The 18,565-nt window shown below is 39.3% G+C and overlaps 1 protein-coding gene across 1 annotated transcript in view; it reads left to right on the top strand.

Annotated features, from left to right (window-relative positions):
- Positions 1 to 269: 269 nt before the first annotated feature.
- Positions 270 to 18,565, top strand: part of GRM3 (glutamate metabotropic receptor 3) — a 212,099-nt gene continuing 193,803 nt past the window's right edge. The window contains exons 1-2 of the mRNA XM_029928217.1: positions 270 to 797; positions 1,111 to 1,244. The gene's annotated coding sequence lies outside the window, so the exon portion shown is untranslated. The remainder of the gene's footprint in view (positions 798 to 1,110; positions 1,245 to 18,565) is intronic.

The raw sequence follows: 18,565 nt of genomic DNA on the forward strand, positions 1-18,565 counted from the left end.
CACAGGAGGATAAGAAGAAAGATAATTCAGCACTCCCCTCAAATCTTATTCCACCCAAGAAATTTAGGAGAATGCGAAAAAGCAGCAGCCCAGCATTCTTGAAGGGGCGTGGCTTCCCTCCAGGGGCTGTCCAATCGAATTCCTTCAGAGGGAGCTATCCGGAGAAGATTGATGGGGGTTGCTAGGAAACAGGAGCGTCTCCCTCCCGCCTGACCCAGAGATTGTTCTGCACAAGCCCTCTCCAGGGGCTCGCAATGTGCAGTTGAGCGGTGTGTGGGGCAGAGCGGCACACCGGGCTCTCAGGCTCACTCGCTCCCTCTCAGGCTCTCGCTCTCCCTTTCTCCTCCAGCTTGCGGTCAACCCGCTGCACGGGGATCACTGGAGAGTTCTTCCAGGGCCGTTAGTCCCAGCTCTCCCGCAGGCCAGAGCTCTAGCTGAGCTTCAAAGTTGGAGCCGCAGATCTTCCTGCCGCCCCACGCCCCTTCACCCCACCCCTTCGAAATTCACCAACCTTTGCCTGCCCTGCCTCAGGATTTCCAACAGAGTGAGGCGAAGCGGCTAGCACAACCGCCCTGGCTTTCGTTCAATAATCCTCTCGTCTAGGTACCCTGGCTCACTGAAGACTCTGCAGATACACCCCTATTAAGGGAGGGAAGTAGGGGGAGGGGGAGAAGGAAAAGGAGGACGAGAAAGGGAGGAAAGGAGAAAGAGAAGGAGAAGGAGAAGGAGAGAATGCCAGAAGGTCCGTGCCTCTGCCGAGAGTCCCAATTAGATGCGACGGTTTGAGCCTGGCCAAGGTGAAGGAAAGTTGCTTTCCGCTCCCGGGAAGTGGGTTTGCCTGTAAAGCCGAGAGGGACTCGGCTGCAAAGGGCTCCCCTCCCTTCCGTGGAAGACCACTAGGTCTCCCCTTTTCCCAACCGCCTCCCTTTTTCCCCTCCCACCCTCCCTTTTCCCACTCCCCACTGACTCCGAGGCCTGATGCTTGGCCGCCGGGCAGTGGTCCAGCGCGCAGCCGGGAGGGGGCGGGGGCAGGGGGCACTGTGACAGGAAGCGGCGCGCACAAGTTGGCCATTTCGAGGGCAAAATAAGTTCTTCCTTGGATCTGGAAAGGACAAAGCCAGCAAGCTACCTCTTTTGTGTCGGACGAGGAGGACCAACCATGAGCCAGAGCCCGGGTGCAAGCTCAGCCGCCGCTGCTGCCACCACGGTCAGCTCCAGTCCCTGCCAGGAGTTGTCGGTGAGAGGTAAGGGGCCCAGAGGAGGACGTGTCCCTCTGGAGGGCGCCCAGCGAGGGCGTGGAGGCCCGGGCACCGCCTGGGGCAGGCTTAGCCGGGAAAGTTGAGGCAGAGCACAGACCAGTCCCTACAGTTCTGCCAGGGGTGGGGCGGCAGGGGGGCAGAGGCGATGTGGGTGTGCGTGAGAGTGTGTGTGTGTGTGTGTGTGTGTGTGTGTGTGCGCGCGCGCGCACACGCCTGTCTCCGGGAGGGAGGCAGATTTCAGGGCACAGATGTGCGACCGGGGTACGGGAGGTGCAGGCACTAGCTAGCGCTTGTAGACCCCCAGAGAGAGACCAGTCTCCTCAGCCAACCACCTCCAGTCTTGCCCTGGGCTCAGGATTCGGTTCTATTTGGGGGCTCCTTGGGCTTTGTGCACAGGAAGCCTTGTGTTGACTGGCTCGCACACTGGCGGTTTCCTGTGGGTGTGGAGGCTGCCGGGCAAGGTGGGCAGCGGTCAACGGGACCTGGTCCGCGTTGCAGCCGGAATTCACTCCGCAGCCAGAAGCGGCTGGAGGTTCGCTCTCCTACAAGCACGCTTGGAAAGGAGCCCTAACTCGATGCCCTTTGCTCTTTTTGGCTTGAGCGAAAAATCAAAAAGCCAGACTGGGAGCACACATAGCTCTTCATCGATCTTGTTCCATTTTGCTATCTGACAGTGAGGAAACTCAGAGAGGGCGGGAGATTCGCGATCCAGAAATAGACTAGGTAATATATCCAATAAGCTTGTTTCTTAAGGATTTCATTTAGATTTCCTTCTAGTTCCTTCCCTGGGCTAACAAACGGGAAGGATTCCCTGATATGTAACACTTTTAAATAGGCATCTTAAGGGGACATGCCCCTGTCTTTTAAGTATTTTAAAGCATTGTAAACTTTGATTAAAATGTAATAAAACTGTACACTTCTAATGATCCGTGGTCAAGTGCTCAGCTAATTTGCTGATAAAATATTTCTACCGTTATTTGAATAGTGATGTGTTTAAGGTAAATATAAAGATAGTTACTTCTCAGGTATATGCAGAGTTGAGGTTAATGAAAGTTGAGAGTAATGAGTTAAGGATCTCAGCACTAGTCCATTACTTTGAGTTTCTCTGCTTAATTGTATTTGTGCTACCTACTCTTAGAACTGTTCAGTAGAGCTATATTGTGTTTCTTTGGGAAAAATTCAGCACTGATCTGGAGAGAAACATTCACTTATGTAAATCTAACTGTGCTTTGGTTTATCTAATCACATTTTAAGGCTGCCATTGAACTCTAATTGTTTATGTAAATATATTTAATATAGGCATAACTAGAAATACCTTGATTCTTATTACACTAAACTCCTCAAACTTGACAATGAAATGTGAGCCCTAACTCCTAAGGGCTCACATTCCCACCCAAAGATGTTGAGGATTCTGGAGTGCTGTGCCTCTTTTTTCCCAAAACAGCCTAATAGAATTTAGATAGATTTTAGAAGCTATTGCACACTGGACCTTAATAGTGATATTTTCCTTTTCACAATGGCAGTGTCTTGTATTTACAAAGATTTTTCACACCTGTAGATCTTAGCTGTCCATCTTTTCAGGTTCTGATCCCCCAGGAGGAGTACATGGATATTTTGGATAGACATGCCCTAAGGCTCTTTTGATTTATATTCAGAGTAACACAGGTGCTTATGATGGCAACTGAGGAAAAGAACTCTCAAAACTTATGTTTTCCGGAATACCTTCATTCATTGGGCTAAAAAAGAGGGATCAGTGTTAAGAATATCTCTTAGTCTGATAAGTCCCTCACTGACTCGAGCCAGAATTATAGTTGTAAAACCTCTGTTGTGTGAGATGGATCATCGACAATGAAATGTGAGCCCCACTCCTAAGAAAGTATGCCAATACAAGGAACAGCTTAAATTTTGAGATGTAGAAGAAACAGGCATCTCTCTATTTAAATTGGATTGCATTTTTCACACGTTAGGGATAATTGATTCATAAGTTGAGAAAATGTATCGCAAGCTATATAAACAAAAAATTTTATGCATAATGAAAATGTCTTCTGTGATCCACTCCTTTTTGTTTGAGACCTTTCTACAAAGTTGTGGTGTATAGAGGAAGAGAAGTGTAAATCAGATGAGTTAGCCCACAATTACTAAAACACATCAAATTGATAAGCCCATCTCTGATTTTATGTCAGTATTATTTAAATTGGTAAGTTGAACAAATAGGATAGAATTGAGTGATCTTTATTTTCAATTACATTTAAATCAATATTTTTGAGTGAAAAAATTAGGATAACTGTCAGAAGATCATCTGTCTCACTTCTCTACTTCATGCTAAGTGATCAACCAGAATTGCACAAGATTGAGGATGATCTTATTTTGAAAGACTCCCAGCAATAACATTTTTACAATTTACCTAAGTATCTTTCCCTCTTTCTTATTTCCTGTGAAACTTTTTTTTTCCCAAAGAAAATATTGTGTCTTTCTTGTCCAGTCCTCTAATCAAGATCATTCACAAAATGATGCATGATTTTTTTCTTACCTCCTGCCAAAATATAGCCCATTGGCTTGGGATAAAAATGCTTCAGTTTGTTGTTCTATACTCAGGATCATCCCAAGACAGCATTAAATCAAAGAAATGAAAATTGATACCTAATTCCCATTGAAAACCAGGAAGACAGGATGCATTTATGCACACTGAAATATGGCCAGAGTTCCAGGGTAAGAATTGTTTCCTCCAAGGGTTACTCCTCCCAAAAGGAGCAGTGTTTACTCATACTTGTCTCACTTTGCTATTTCACAGTGAGTTTATTGTGCATTTTTGTCTCTTCTGAGATTCTGCTAAATACATCCAATTCTGTATTAGATGAATTTGTTGAAATTGCTCCCAAGAAGTAGCGTAAAATTGTAGAAGATTATCTACCAAGAATGAACACATAAAAATGAGTACAATCACAGTAATCACAGAGATAGTAGAAACTACTAGGTCATTCTTCCACTTCTAATGTAGGCTTGGTCCCCATAGCATACTGTATTTTGGAGTACTTCACTCAAGTCTGATTTTAAATGGCTCAAGTAATGCCTTCTTCTGGAGCTTTTGAAAGACTATTTCACAGTCTAATAGTTCTCCCTATTAAGAACTTTATTGTGATATTCAGCCTAATTTTCCTGTGGTTCTATTTTATCTTGTTATTTACTCCCTATTATAACCCCACTAGATCAGTCCATTCTCCTGCCTGATTTCGACTCTTCATCTAACATTCATAGAGCACTTGTAGAATACAAAAGCTTAAACAGATACAGGGGAGAATACGAACGAGACAGTTCTATACCTGGACATCGTTCCTAGATATTTAAGATACATGTTTCAGATCATTGATATATATGTGTATGATTATGTGTCCCTAATAATTTATTTTACTAATGGAAGTGTGAGGAAATTTTTCATCTCTGACACTAATGACCTATGTGAATATTGAGGCGGTCCTTTCTAAGTAATGTACTTTGTAGATGCACATTCATGAGAATTTTTATTGCAAATTCAATGTCAACAGAACCCTGTCAACGCCCACACTACAAGGGAATTCTGTGACATACTGGTCTGATGCTCCACTGAGCCTCAGAAGCTGTTGTCATGTAAATTCTACTATTGAAATGAAAGTGATTTCCATAATTAATAGAATGTGCTAGGAATAGAATAGTGTATATAGTTTAGATGCATACGTGAACATAATACACATAGTAATTCTGTAGTCTCTTCAGACTGAAAACAATCTGAAAAGCCAGTATAATTAAGCTCAAATTTCTCACTGTGCTGTATCATGAAAAGTAAGCTCAAATCATGCATATATCTATATTGAATATATTTAGACGTATGGAGGTACCATATGTGAAGGTTACTTTAAAAATAGAAAAGCCTGAAATAACTAACGGAGAAAAAGAGGTTTTTATTTTGTTCACTTAAAATCTGGTTCCAAGACATCCATGTGTAGGCTTCTTTTAAGATTCTTAAGCAAATATCTTGGTAGACTCACCATCCCACTCAATTGTTTCTCCAAGTCCCAGGCATTGAAATGCAAGCTCTGCTAGATAGTAGACGAGTAAATGATATGAACAGGAAATAAGTTCGTAGGTTACACTTGGCAAATTCAGAAAATATAGGACTAAAGAGTAAGGTGAATCAGTAACTACACACAGAAATTTAGTGCTGTCTTCTTTACTATGTGGTGAGCACTAGATTGTATGTGGAAACATATGTGCAAATTAAGTTAAGGGAACAGTAAGGGGAAGTGGCTTTCCCAATCTGAATTTACCTTTAACAGAGGTAAATTAGAGTCCATGGAATAAATAATTTTTCAACTAGTATTCTCTCTCCGGAAGCCCCAAAGTGTTTTTATCATGCTATTCATCACATGGTGAGTACCCTCAAAATGATTTTCCTTAGAAACAAAGAAGAAATCAATTTTTCATGTTATAGGAACTGTAGGCTATTAATATACTTGTGACTTCTCTCTGGGACAGAGGCCTTCTAAGAAGTCTGTGTCTACGGAGTCTTTCCTCCCTAAATCAGTAATCTTTTTATGGAACTGGAAATTGTACACTGTGCAGAGAAATAAATTTGGAAAACATTTGGATATTATCTATACAAGCACAGATGAAAACATCATGTTTGAAAATAAAACCGTGTGTGTGTGTGTGTGTGTGTGTGTGTGTGTGTGTGTGTGATCTCCACAGAGATCCCAAGGTAGCTCTCATTTTTAATTACTTGTCAGAGTTTGCTTCACCATAACTGCCTGTGCACCACTACACACACCCACACACATTTGAGTAAATTCAGTTAGAAGAATATAAGAATGCATCAAAGAGATAGAACTTTCGAAACCATGATGCAGTTTGAAAAAACACTGCAACTTTTAAGTGCAGCATGGGAACATTAAGACTAACAATTCGAGAAGACTCCCCTAAAAAACAGACACCATCACGGGGGGGAAAAAGGTGCTAACAGGGAAGCAATAGTTCAATAAATATTTATCAAGCATCTTTTATAACCACTGGACCTGCATGCAAGAGGGACACAAAGAGATTTTCAAACACACACAAAATTTCACAAACATGTGATGTTGACAGTTATTCCAAAACTCAAAATTGAAACTCTAGAAGTCTGTGTCTACCACAGAGAGTGAAGAGACTACCAGAATAGTCAGCTAAATGAAAAAGTCTCTTCCTTTGTTTAACAGATGTACTGAGATTTAAAACTTCAAACAGGAATGTATTTGAGACAGTGCTAAATGTTGTGAGGTGACAAAACTAATGATATGTCATAATAGTAGATGATAATTACTGACCAATTTCCATGTGCCAAGAATTCTGCTAAAACATTCCATGTTCCGTCTGACTTAATATTAGTAACAACCCTATGAGATACCTACTATCGTCTCCATTTTACTCAGGAAAGGGAAGCCCAGAGAGATAAAGTAATTTCCTCTAGTTTAGATATAAACTGAAATTCAAAACTTAAGTTCTTATCCCAAGTTCTAGTCCGTTTACTGCTAAGCTATATTGCCTCCCGATTTATGTTTGATGCTGGATTCATTTCATTCAAGGTTATTTTTGAGCTCTAACTCAAGGGACATACTTTAATGATGAGGAAGACCAACCAGTGAAATAGAGCCCACAAAAGCATTCCCCAGGCTCAGCCTTAACACATACCCCAGAAAGACACAGTGTCTTTAGAGGGGCAAAGAAATGCACATGGAAGAAGTAAACTAAAATATTATTTAGGTTTAATCTCCTTCTGGGGAACTAGAATCAGAAAAGTCTATGAAGACAAAAGTTTTATTAACAAGCTGAGAAATAAACACCAGGTGTGAAAATGTGAGCAAAATATATTTCCCAGAGCCTCATTTTGATGAACATTACAATCAGTGAAACTAAATGCAGCGGCAAAGATAGTCTCAACGACAGGCTAGCATGAGGGTGAACAGCATGTCTGCTTGTTAAGGCTAAAATGCTCAGGTTTCTCTTTGCCTTGCACCCTGACTACATCCTTCCAAGAAAACAAGCTGGTTAAAATATCTTGTAGACTAGCAAAAATTTGAAATTTCTTTACCCAGCTGAAATAGTCACTCATCATTTGCCTATGAAATTCTCAACATGTTACACATTTGGGCACTTATTCATAATACATACAACAACTTGAGAAAGGACAAGGTCAAGAGTTTCAAGTTTAAAATACATTAAGGATAGGAGAAGCCAAGTGACCTCTGGTAATTACAAAAAGTCAGTAGAAATGCTCTGGGAAAATCCACAGACAATTCTATGACTTTGGTGCTTTCCCACAGGCAGAAAACCTGCTGTCTTGATTACATGAATCTATCATTCATTCCAGGCAATCCAAGAGCTGAAATAGGAGTCTTCACTTGAAAGTCTTTCTCTGATTTATGGTTTGTACTAGAGTATTTTATAGACATGAAAAATGAATGGATATCACAGATCTGGCCCTCCATCTAGTAGAGAATATTTCCTTTGATTGTTAATAATATACAGCAGTTAGATTATTAGTAATATTTCATATTTTGCTTAACAATTTCAATGTACCATGTGTTGGTGAATATACAATAATGGAAATTTCTTTCATGAAATATGTTAAAATATATGCCGACTTAGGAGATGACACTACAAGGTCAGAAACCATTGGAATTTCTAACTGCCACAAGGAGAAAAAGAGATCTGGAGAACATAGTTAACTGTTTCTATTTTGAAGCATCTTATTTTTCATAAAGAAGCAAAGACTCTCCACATTCTGATGCATTAATCAGAATATATCTGATATATATTGGTGATCAGAGCATACCTTACTTCAGAATTAAGAGCCAGAACACTGAACTTGGATTACTGATACATCTCCTCCATAGACTTTGTTTAGGACTGCCCTTGAGAAAAATGTTTTGAATAATACGAAAAGCCCTACTTCTCTCAAGAAAAATGTCTTCCACTACTGGCTGTGGTTCATTTAATTCTCTCAATTTTAAGCTAAATTATTTCATCCCCAAAGTCCAAAAGACCCTATGTTTTAGGTATACATAGTTCACCAACCTTCTAACACAGTGGATTTATATGTTTGTTTGGGTTTTTTTTCCAGAAAAGCTAACTTCTCCAGCATGGTAGGGGCTGGCAGGGTGCCTACTTCACAGTTTTGCCTCAGAAATGGTCTTCTTTGGCTATGAGTTCCTGAACTTAAATACTGCAAAAATTTTAGGAGAAAGAGGCCTCTATTGTGGTTAGTGAACAAAGGAAGCCCTGAATGGAAAGAATGAGGTGTTGCTGAGTACTCATCTTGCCCACTTTTTTTCCTTCTAAAACCCTAAAACTGCATTTGTTGCAACGTGATGTAGGTAGGGAATCTGCTAATTTTAAGTGTGCTTCTAAGATGGAAAAGGTTGGAACAGGTGAAGTAGGAGAGAATAAGAAAGTTTAAGGACAAAGTCAGAGATCCCCTTTCCCTGTCCCTCCCATCCTTCCATCTACAGCATTAAACAATAGTCTTGATTCAGCCTCAAATTGTGTTTATCAAATTATTGTTTATCTGCCTCAGAATCATTTTGAAGTTTACTTAAAATGAACAATTCTGGACACAGATGTATCCCAGACTGATGTCCTTTAGCTTGGGGTTTAGCAATATATGTATTAAATGGCTTTCAGATTATTCTCAGATGCACTCAATTCTCAGAAGCACTACTGTCTTAGTCTGCTTGGGCTGCTATCACAAAATACTATAGACTGGGTGACTTAAGAAGTCATGTATCTCTCATAATTCTGGAGGTTGGGAAGCCCAACATCAAGGTGCCAGCAGATTTGGTTACTGGTAAAAGCCCACTTCCAGAAGTACCACCTTTCACATGGTGAGAGAGCCCCATCCTTGTAACCTCATCTAAACCTAATTACTTCCCAAAGGTCCCACCTTCGAATATCAGCACATTGGGATTAGGGCTTCAAGAGATGAATTTGGGTTGGGAGAGGAGACACAAACATTCAGCCGTAACACTTGGACATAGAACGATGGTCAGACAGAGAACATCCAATGAATCACTTTACAAAATTATTCCCCACAGCAAGTCCACTCTAATTAGATTAGCCAGTTGTCTAAAATAAATTCCCCAAGACAGAGTATTAATTAATTAATTAAATAAGCTCAACTAATGAAGCACAGTCCCCATGAGTAGTGTCAATAGATTCATTTTCTGGAAGCCTCATATTGCTTTTATTGTAAGGAAATCTTTCTTTCATTACCTATAGCAAATTCCACTAAGATACACAAACTTGATGCATATTTATTAAAATGTTAGAAAGGGAGGTTACTGGTTTTAAAGAGTATTATCAAGGAAAACATCCTATTTATAAAAATAGAAATGCTTCTTGATCTGGGTAACTGCACCCTTAAAATTCAAATTGTCTTTATCACTATAGCCCTGAGAGCTGGGGGATGTGGGAAAACATCATTTTGTGTCAGTTCTCCCCTTTGCCCTCCGGATCTGCAGAGCAGGAGAAAAAAACAAAACAAAACAACAACAACCCTCATTTGGCAACTTCTTATCCATTCTCCACTCAGCTTCTACTTCGTTCAAGTGAATGGTTGCTTAGCTGAAGCTGGCAATCCTCACAAATACTGTCAAAGATAGTTTCCTAAGCAGCGTCCAGAGCCACATGGGAAAAAACTGAAGCGGGAATGAGGGATGGGCAGCAGGGGGTTGGGAAGGCCTAGCTGGGCCACTAGCTTCACTTCCTAGGAGGTCTCAGCAATGCCTTTGTGCCCCCTTGCATTCCACAGTTAATAAGTGACTTCATGAAGTGAAAAGCAATAAAAAAAAATCACATTTCCCCACATGAGAAAACATTTGAATTGTTAAAGCTCAGGCTGTCTCAGGCACAAAAATGTTAAATTGCTGGAAGTTACACTATGCCCCTGGCAGAGCGTGGCTTCCTTACCCTCTGTGATGGTTACAGTGCTTATACTGACATCGGCCTTTCCGCAAGCCTTTCCCACGGACAGAGTTCTATCTAGCTTAAGCTAAAAGCCAGCATCACCCCAGACCAGTGTCTTCCTTCGTAGCTCCAGACTCTAGGAGGAATACCACCATTTCCCCAGAAAATGGTTTAAAATATTAGAATTGCCAATGACATTTCTTCTCTTTTTGGTCCTCTACTGATCCTTTCTTCATAACACATCTTGTGCATGTCTTCTTTTCTCTCCTACTACTGCCAAAACCTTATCCCTTGTCTTCAATCTTCTGTAACTATTTATCTCCTCCAGTCTCTTCTCTTTGTTTATTATTTATCTGCCAGATAGTCAACAAGTGCCTACTGTGTGTCCAGTCACTGTTCTAGAGATAGTGTAGCCGTGAAGGACAACAGTCAAAAGAGTTTAGAAGGATTTTTATTCTCATTCAGCTTATACTAAATAGAGTCAGATGATAAACAAGATAACTAAGGTGTTGTACAGAAAATATAACAATGTGATAAAATAATAAAATATCATGACAGCATGATGTATAAAAATGAAAGCAGGGATTTGGAAAAGTCAACATTCAGCTACCAGTTGAATTTTGATAAGTAACTGACTTTTACATTCCATTCCCTGGTTTAAAAGGCATTAAAGAGCAACTCGTCAGTTGAGAAGGAAGTTTGGACTTCCTGACTTGACCATCAAAATTTTCTACAAGCACATTTCCCATGTATCTTTCCAACCTTTCTCAATGGAATCCCCTCCTCTACCCAGATTTTCTGTTAGGACACAAAATTGACCTTTGAGCATCTTTATGATCACAACTTGATTTAGAAAAAAATGTTTTAATGTTTGTTTGTTTTGAGAGAGAAAGAGGCAAAGTGTAAGCAGAGGAGGATGCAGAGAGGGAATCAAAGAATCTGAAGCAGATTCTAGGCTCTGACCTATCAGCACAGAGCCCTACATGGGGCTCAAACCAGCAGACTGTGAGATCATGACCTGAGCTGAAGTCAGAGGCTTAACTGATTGAGCCACCCAGGTGCCCCTGCAACTTCATTTGGAATGTGCTTCCACTTCTTTTCTCTGAACCTGTATTTTAAGGCAAATTTCAAATCTCACCTTACCTAAGTCCATCCTAACAGTGCTTACATTTGTCCTTTCAAAGGCATTTTTATCTACAACATTCATGTGATCCTTATCAGGTATGGGCTTCAACAGTGAAATGTTGTTTGGATCTGAGTAATAGGTAGAAAGAACACTAACTTGTGGAATAAAATCAGAGGCCAATTTACTTTCCTTTCTCATTGCCCCTTTAAAATGCATTCAGTAAAATATAATATACTCTGAAGTGATTCAATTACAAACCTTACTTACAAACAATCTCCATTCAAAAATTAGTAAGCCTGGACCCAATATAACAGTTACAACTTTGAACTTCCAAGCTGACATTCCTCTTTGTTCACAACAGGAGCCTATTTCAGACGGGAAGTTGAGAACGAAAGCTCCAGGCCCTGTCAGGTTCTCTTCCACCCTTCCTTGTTTCTCTTACTAACTCAAACTCTGATTCTTCCAAGGCTGCGGTGGAAGGAGAGCTTTGGCAGAACAGGTTAGTGAAATAAGAAGTTCTTATCTGATAGGGGTGCCTGGGTGGCTCAGTCAGTTGAGCTACTGACTCTTGATTTCAGCTCAGGTCATGATCTCATGGTTCATGGGTCTGTATTCCATGGGATTCTCTGTCTCCACTCTCTCTGACCCTCCCCTGCTCATGCTCTATTTCTCTCAAAATAAATAAATAAGTAAACATTAAAAAAGGAAAATCTTAGCTGACACATTTCATGATCTCTGGGCCCCCAGATTTTTAAGGCTGACTCCCTCAGAGTGAGTATGTGTATGCGTATTTTGAGACTCCTTTGTTCATTGCTGAGGGTCTTACTTCAGTTTCCTTGACACAAATTTTCCTTTGTTGAACCGTATTTTTCAGCACCTGCTCTTTTAGCAGGACACTCTACACAGGCTCATTTTTGTGGTCTCATTTCCCCTCCAGCCCTTTCTCAGGAGTTAGGTCTCTCTCTCTGTCTCCCCCCACAACTTTAGTTCATACACACACACACACACACACACCACTAACGTGTTATTGCAGGAACAACCCTAGGCATGTGGACATGTCCCAGAGCAGCAGTATTTCATTACTGTTCCACTGCGGAAATATCTCAACCTCTCATGCTTCTCTTATCCTCTGTTATTTCCCAGTCTAGAGTCAGACCTAGCCCATTGTGTGATGCTATATGCTTTGGTGCACGTAAGTATCTCCTGATACTCTCTCTCGTGAACATACTTCGACATAAAAAATGTAGTGCATTTGCTTGCTTAGATGTCTGTGGTTTCTAATTTTGCCGTGAATTTAGCAAAGTGCTTTGGTACCATTATACGGAAAGATGCTTGTGGGATGTGTAAGTATGGTAATAAATTCAAAGAAAAAAAGCTAATAACCTTTTATGACCCAGAAAAATGTTTTTTATGAGGCTACCTGTATGAAGACTTACATAAATCAATGCCTATGAAATAATTTAAGAGGTGGCTAGAACATCCATCTGTCTTCTTGCCTAGAATTAGCTTCAAAAGGACAAAGATCTTGCCTTTTTTCAGGAGTCTATAATAATGAATGGAACATATAATGGTATCTAACACATATTTAATGAATGACGGAATCCAATTTTAAAGTTTTTATTTACTCCCTGAGTATCTTTTTTGCTGAAATATTAACAATAATTTCTCTCCTTCATATATTATGCTTAGAAAGTAAGAGTTCTTGTTACAATCTTAATTTTATTCCATAAATTACATAATTTTCCTAAAGGCATTTTGGATCACCAACAAAATATAACTTCTTATAAAAATTTTTAAATTTGGCATGTAAAGTAACATCAATCTAGTTAAATAAGTCCATACTGAGGGCCCACTCCTTTTAAGGCACTGGGCAAGGCACTGAGGAGGATAAAATGAAAAAGGAATCACTGTCTCACTAAGAATTTATAATCTTATAGAAGAGATGAGATATGTGTGTAACTATAGTAACAGGAAAATTCAGGAGCTCACTTATAAGACCCCTGAGTGGATAATAATACTTCTGCTTGGTATAAATGTAGAAAGTATCATGTAAAAGAAAACTGCTGTTTTTTAGACCTTGAAAAACAGTTAAGATTTCAGAAAGTGATAAAAGTCATTCTAGACCTATGCAAAGGTAGAGATGTGGTGTTTGGATATATTTGGGGAAGAGTGTGTGAACTGGCTGAGTTTAAGGGCAGGTGTACCCTCAAGGGGGATGTAAAACTTTAAGAGCAGGTGGAATAACGGCCAACACTTCTCCTATAGGCAGAGGGAAATCTTTCCAAACATTTGAGCGCAGGAATCTCAAAGCCCTATGTGAAGATAAATATGAGGAAAAAAAGGTTTAGGAGTCAGGGAGCTGAGCTGTCCTATTGTGGCAACAGGTGAAGAGAAATGATGGCCTAAACCAGGGCAGTGGCAAGGGGAATAGAAACACTCATGCATCTGAGGGACATAAGGCAGGAATGAGCAGTTGGGTAACCAACACCAGTGAAAACAATCAAGCTCATCATTTCCCTCCTTCAAGAGACAGAACATGCTCTTTTCAAATCCCTGCTTTAAGAAAGGGCAAGGAGGCTTTAACAAATGGCTATTTTTTTTGTTTTAGAAACTTGAGCCAAAAGAAGATTGTAATAAACAAATAATTATTTGAAAACAAGACTGAAATGAAGTCATTGTTCTCTGCATTATGATTTGATAGTACTTGTCCACAGACAGTAGGTTAAGCCACACTGCTCTCTTGCCAAGCCTCTACAAGAGCCACCCACTGGCCTCCGTGACCCTTAGCTTTCCCCTCCAAATCTATCCCCCAGGCAATAGCTAGGGTTATCTTAATATAAATCTTAGCAGGTCACTGGCTGCTCAAAGCTCTCCAAAGACTTTTCCATTGCTCTTGGGATAATCAAAATATGCTTTACCTGGCCCACTCTGATCCGCATATGCCTCCAGCTGTGTCTCGTCCCTTTCAACTCACTTCTTCCAATCAAACTGAACAGCTTGCAGGCCTCGCCCTCCCCCCACCCCCACCTTCTCACAGGCTGGGCAGCTTCCCAGAGCACTGACCCATTCCATTAGAATTGTCAGGGCTCCATTAGAATTCTGTACCACTTGTGACCTCCTCTGGTAGGTTACTTCTTGCTGCGAGGCACACCCCAAGCTGCCTGCACTTCCCTTGTCAAGCTTTGTAGTCATCACCTAGCCCCCCATGGTAGTCTTTCAGTGCTGAAAAGAGAGATCAGGCTTGCTTCTTCACAGCTCTATCTCTGTGTTGCCCAATAGAGTATCACATAGGAGAAAATCAATAAATGTTTATAGAATAAATGGAGTCGTGGTTAATTAAATCACTCTGGAGCTCATTTTCCTCATCTTTAAAATTGGGTAAGGATTTTTAAGATTCCTTTAGTCACATATTTTAAGTAACCTTTGTCAATAAAGACCGAATCCAGCATCCCAAGTCAGAAACAGTAGACTCAAAAACCAATGGGTCCGGTTTATAATTTATATTTTATTGACCGTCTAAATAGCAAAATCACTAATAATGCTAGAGATTTGTTTCCTTATTCCTCAACCTGTCCTCATTTTGCAAACATTTCTTCTCTTCAGTCACCTCAAACAATAAAGTATGAGAGGCAAGTGATCATGAAAACTTACAAGACTTCACAAGAAAGTCAGTTTCCAGGCAGATTTCCTCCTTGGAATTTTCATAAACGGAAACACATTCAGACATTTTCATAGAAGAGGACCCACAAATGGCATCTGATAATACTAGATCGCACCAGCTTTAGTGAACAACACCTCAAGGCGTTCCATTTGATACAAGCTGTCATAATACTTATTAAAATAAATGTGGTTCACACATATATTCTCCACAGCATTCCGAGGAGAATGAGAAGAACAATTTTTGAGCAATAGAAACTTTTATTGAGTACTTATTACACACCAGGTGCTGTTTATTTGCTTTACCTATATTAACTCATTTCATTCTGGCACCAGTCCAATGCTCTAAGGTGTAGAGCATTATGATCCCCATTTTACAGAAGATGAAACTGAGGTACTCTCACAAGTGGACATAATAAGGATACAGCTAGGATATGGACCCAGCAGTTTTAGCTCATGAACTTGACTAGTTGACTATACTGCCTTTTTGGTGAAATCCTCCCCAAACTAGAATATTTAATATCCAAACACCATTTGGAAGAATTATCTTATATTCCCTCATTTGAAAATAAAAAACAACTGAATACCTAGTGCCACTCTGAGCTCTTTGTAGAAAATAAAAATCAGTAGCATGGTCAAGTATCGGCTCAACTTGCTCATTTTATTAAGCAGAATATATATAACTGTTTACATTCCTCATTTTTACTTAAAACATTTTAATTCTAGTAGCTTCAGAGTCAGATGCAACTAACAGGAACCATTTTCAAGCCTTTTTCTTCACAAAAAAAGTTTGCTATTTTGACCTCTAGAATTTGTCCACGCCTTGAAACGGCAGAATGACAATGCTCTTAATCTTTGTATTAAAAGAAATAAAATTTAAAGTAAAAAAGAAAAAATCACTTCTTTTATTTTCAGGGGAGGAATCTCAGATTCCTTTGTATGAAACAAAAATATTTGATATATTGGTGAAACTGGTAAGCAGGAAATTGTCCTACTTTCTTCCTTTTCCTGTCCATTCAGCTCTCAGAGTAGGTATGTTTACACCTATCTAATCCTTGAATTGATTTATTAAGCTGAGTTTACAAGTTAAAAAGGAAGAGGTCCTGAGAAGATAATTACAGGAATACAAATCAAGAGAGACAACTTTGAAAGAATAGTAATTGTGCTTCTTGAAACTGACCTTAAATCCCTAAGAGAAGGAAAAACAGCTTAAATCAACCTTTTCTCTCTATTCAGAAGTGATGGCGAATTAATTGTGCAGTTTAGCTGAACTTTGCTTTTCCTTGTATCCTAGGAGAAGATCTCTGACAGACTGGGAATTTTTGCTTGTTTGTAATGTAAACTCAATATCTAGAGACAGTTCTTAATAGCACACAGTCTCCTTGGAAAACCCTAATTCCCAAAACAAACAAAGAGGAAAAGGTGAACGTAATCATCTGCTGGCAAAAGGAAAAAAGAAAATAGGATCTTTGGAAAATATTTATTTTGATAACTTAGTTTTAAATAATGCCTAAGAAAAACCCTTGCCAACATCTGCAAGGACCCAAACTTGCTCATCCATGAAGATGAAGAAGACTTGTCTTATGTGGCTTCATAGTTGCTTTGAGTGGAAATATTAAGGAAGCACTTTGATTAGCACTTAGTGAACATTTTATTTACTTTTGTTTTATCCACTAATCCATGCAGCTTTGGCAAAGAGAAGGTTTGAACATTTGCAGATACACAGCAACACTAAGTGTTCGTTTTGATAGTAAAAATTAAAGCATTAGAATTCTAACTTACTCAAACTGGCTGTGTCCATGCATGAATATACCATTTCACTTAGCTAGTTAATGTTACCTTATAGTGCTAATTCTATAGCTCCCTTCATCTAATCATGATATATTTATTCATCCATTCAACAGCTGTTAATTAAGCATATATATCATATTTAAACTACGTTAGGCACTGGCAAGCAAAAACATCAAACAAAAAAATGTTCTCTGCCCTCAAAGATCTTTATTTGCAATTTCAAAACTCTACATTTTAAGATTTTTTTTAGAAGTATAAGTGGTATCACAATCCATCTAATTTTTCAGGCAGAAATGAGTCAAGCAGTCTATAGGGAAAGATATGTGTTTCTTTGAGCTTTCCTGAAATAATGCCAGAGAATTCAGAGTAACTCAAATGAAGTACCTTTCCTTTTCTTTTAGTAACAAGATTTGCTTGTTACATGTTGCCATGTAAAATACACAGGTGATGACTGAGGGATGCCCTAGGTTGGAGTCTTTAATTTCTCAGTACATGTAAAAATGCCTCCACTGACTTGAACTTAGTCTATTTGGGAACATCTATCTCTTCTTCCCAGAAACTCCGAGTACCTTCTGTATGTGTCTGACCGTGTCGTAGGTGCTGGCTGTCTGTAGACTTGACTTCAAGCTACTCATGGTCCTATAAAGCGTTTATAGAAAATAAGTCACATGTGTAGTCTTTAACCTACTAAGGACAATATGGTCAGGAATTTAAAAAATTCAAGAGGTAGGGGCACCTGGGTAGCTCCATAGGTTAAGTGTCCAACACTTGCTTTTAGCTCAGGTCATGATCTCTTGGTTTCATGGGTTCGAGCCCTGCTTCAGGCTCTACACTGGCAGCAAGGAGCCTGCTTGGGATTCTCTTTCTCATTGTCTCTCTACCCCTCCCCTACACATGTTGTCTCTGTCTCTCTCAAAAATAAACTTAAAAAAAATCATGATACTCAATAGAATGTAGACTCAAAAAACAAAACCCATTTTCTAATGTTCTTTTCCTGAGATTAAAAGGAATTTGGTGTAATTATGGAAACAAAGTATTCTTGGACAATTTTTAAAAATGTAATCTGAATCGAATGGCACTGGGACATGTATATGGGGCCAATTTAGATTTTACAGAATAAAAAGCATTTTTGCTGAAAAGGTTGCTCTGAAATTAATCACAAAATGTGCTTTTTCAGTGACATCAAAAATCATAAACTAATCAATAAATCAACTAAGGCTAGAAACCACCACCAGCTTGTAAATTGATTTACTATTATAATTCCTCCATAGAGGAATATAATAGGCATTTTCCTTTCACAGTTTAATGTTTCTGAAATTGAGATATAATTCAATTTATGTGCACATTTTGTGTAATAATATTTCTTTTCCAAAAAGCTGTTCTCAGATTCAGGGTGAATCTTATGATGAATAATGCCCGATTTAAAGAAAGACATTAGTCGCAGGCCCACTAACTGCCAATCCTATAACTATATGTTCCATAATTAGCGTAAATATCTGAATCTAATTTACTTCTAAATGTTTCACATTTTGCTACAAATGGATCAATACTTTTTCATCTAGATTCAAAATCCACAATCACTTTCTTTGAAATACCTCATTGCCAGAATCAGAAATTATCTCTTCATACTTTCATGATCTCTGCTTGAAAGAAGGAATTCTTTCTTACATATCTCTACACATTTCTTGTAGGGAAAGTCATGTCCTAGTCATTTTTGTATCACTAGAGTTCATAATAATGCCTTAAAAATAGTAAAATGTTA

The sequence above is a fragment of the Suricata suricatta genome, chromosome 2 (assembly GCF_006229205.1).
Source record: "Suricata suricatta isolate VVHF042 chromosome 2, meerkat_22Aug2017_6uvM2_HiC, whole genome shotgun sequence".
NCBI lineage: Eukaryota > Metazoa > Chordata > Mammalia > Carnivora > Herpestidae > Suricata > Suricata suricatta.